This window comes from Grampus griseus, assembly GCF_964374135.1.
Source record: "Grampus griseus genome assembly, chromosome: 6".
NCBI classification, from domain to species: Eukaryota; Metazoa; Chordata; class Mammalia; order Artiodactyla; family Delphinidae; genus Grampus; species Grampus griseus.
This window is the reverse complement of record NC_139000.1, coordinates 53,419,965-53,422,898: the sequence shown is the minus strand read 5'-3', so window position 1 is coordinate 53,422,898 and position 2,934 is coordinate 53,419,965.

Here is a 2,934-nt window from a genome sequence, read left to right as displayed (position 1 = left end):
TCATTAACAATGACAGACTTTTCCTCCCACAGATTTTTTTTTTTTTCAGTAACAGTTAACTCCTGAACCCCTCATGAAAGCCAGATTTCACTGTAGTCAAATGAATTTCATAGTCAGCTTGCAGAATATAAAGACGGAGCCTGTGTTGGAAAAACACTGTTGTCCTGAGAGTGGAGCCTGAGGAGGTCGCTCTAACTTTAGGAGATGGAAGGCTCAGATTAATGTGCCACACACAGAGGCCATCTGAAGGGATAATTTGTGAAAGGATGATCTGCTGCAAGGCTGTTTAATTTTCTAACAGGGAAACAGATGGAGATCAAGATGTGAGGCATACTTATATTGTTACATTTTGGTCATTTATATAAAATACACCTGCCACTGTATTGAGGCTTCCTGGGATGAAAAATATGAAAAGAGAAAATATTTTAAAAGGAACATTTATTGCCACCTTATGTAAGCTCATTTTACAATATGTCCCTTTTAAATAGGAATTTGAAAAGTGGGCTAGGTTCAAGGTTCTACGATCTTAAAAACTTTACCTTCACATACGCCCTGTCCAGTGCCTGCTGTGTAGCCATGCTTAATCGTTTATGATGTCACATGATATACTCTTCTTTGTTATCCAGTTGGTTTTCAAACTGTTGGCTCTTGTCATGGTAGATGAGAAGTTTAGACCATTTTCACTCTAACCTTACTGATTTTGTTAAGCATATATCTTTTCCCATTATTGATGTTTTGACCACTTACTTCTTGTTCCGTATCCCTAAGTCTCCTTTGCTTTGTCTATAAGTGCAATAAAATAGTGTAGTGTTATGATTATCTAAATTGTATTCATACTTAAAACAGTACCAAGTACTGGTTAGGACTTACATAGAGAAAGCAATATAATTTCATATCTCTAAACCCTTGCTAACCAAGGAATAATATCCCAATGGCAAAGACATTGCTTTCTTTAATTTCTTTTGGGATTCCTTTCTACTTCTAAGTTATTTTTGGCTGACATTGTGTGCTATATTAGGTGCATGGGAGGTGAATTCTCTGACTCTTGAATAACCCAGACTGTCTTTATTTTGCCCTCAAGTTAATATCTAACTGCTGGCTGTACAATTCACCTCAGACATTGAATGCATTTCCACATAGCCTTCTAGTATTCAGTGTTGTTTTGAGAAATCTGTTCTCAGTTTGATCTAGTTTTTTATAGGTAATCCACTTTCCCCCCGGTAGTAGTTTTGTTTTTCTCTCTATACTTGGTATTCTGAAATTTCACAAAAATGAATCTGAATCTTTAAATTTTTTAAAAAATTCATCTTCCTCAGCAATTAGTGCCCTTTCACTTTTTTGACCTTTAGACTTACTCATTCTAATAATCACCTCATTCCATTTCAGAATTCTTTCTTATTTTTTTCCCTCAATTATAGCAGCTTGTCTTTGTCCGTGTTTTATAGACCAATATTCTTTTGCCTGTTAACTTTTCAAAAAAGATTTCTGAACATAGAGAAATATTAAAAAGTGGGTACAATGAATACCTAATACCCTCCAACTAGATTCAACCATTGCTAAAATTTGATGCAATATCCTTTGTAATTTCTTTGTGGATATCAAACCTTCTAAAATATCCTCTTTTTACTAAATTATTTCTAGTTCTTGTGGTGTCAGTTGTTCTGATTATTTCTCTTGGTTATTCTCTTTTGTGGCATTGGTTTTCCTTAGTTGTATGTACTTATATTAGTTGTTTATATTAGTTTATGTATTTTTAAAAAGACTAGATTGATTAGTGTATAGGATTGATGGGCATTTCCTGTGCAATTATGTGTTGATTATTCTATAAGCCAGCATGAGTTTCTACTAACATGCACTAGTGAGGGTCTATTTCCCCAACATATTTTGCTCTTCAGTGAGAAGCCTGGCAGTAGGCTCTTGTAAGAGAGCAGGCTTCACTTTACAGTGTGGATGCGCAGCAGGCAATCAGCCTGGGGACCTCTGCTCCAGTTGCCAAAGGTATAGATGACACCAGGACTTCAGTGTATTTGTCACTAGGCAGAATGATCGTTCTTCTTTTTCCCCTTGCATGTCTGTTGTGTGATTCCAGAGTTATCTTCTGCTTTGTTTGTGTGCTCGACTTCTATGTTCAGGGCCATTGTTGAGTTAGAAGAAGGTACCTCCCTCTGCACAGATACAAAAGATACGGTTAACAAGAGTGTGGCCTGGATTTCAGCCCTTGTTAAACCCCTGTGTGCAGTGTACAACCTACGCACCTGTGTGTGGTGGCCTTACCTACATCTAAGACCTCAGAGCCTTCCCCGGAGTGCACATTTGAAATGCTCCATAGGGCGAAGGGAACTAGATGGAAGGCTGCAACAGCCTTTCTAGTGCCCACCCCAATTCCCACTTACGTATAATTTCTACATTGCTACTAGTACGATTTTTCCAATATTCACAAACATAACGTCTTCACCTGTCCAACAAGAGAGGGAGATGTGAGTGTGGGGCTTCCATCCTGAATAAAGTTATATTAATAGATGCTGTGAAGTCATGAGAGCGAGCTACTGGAAAGTCGGGACAAGGGAAGGCTAAAACAAAGAGGAAATGCCCAGATGGAAATAAGTGGTGTGAGGTAAAACTCTGAAAGGGTACAGGGTTAGCGATAGTGTCTGGAGAATCACCTCCATGGAGGTGATTCCTGAAGCCAGAAGAGAGAAGAAACTGTGAGGGGCCACATGCAGAGAGTGCAGAGAGCCTTGCCAAAACATGTCTAGGGTGGAAAAGGCAAGAGTTTGTGAAGTTAAGAGAAGAAACATCTTAGGCATGGGAAAACAATCCATGCCATTTTATATCATATTTATCCAACATTTATAATTATTGTTTCCTCACTGAACACTGGAAAAACAACTATTGTGCATGGCATACAGTTTCCTCCAGGATCTGACCACTGTT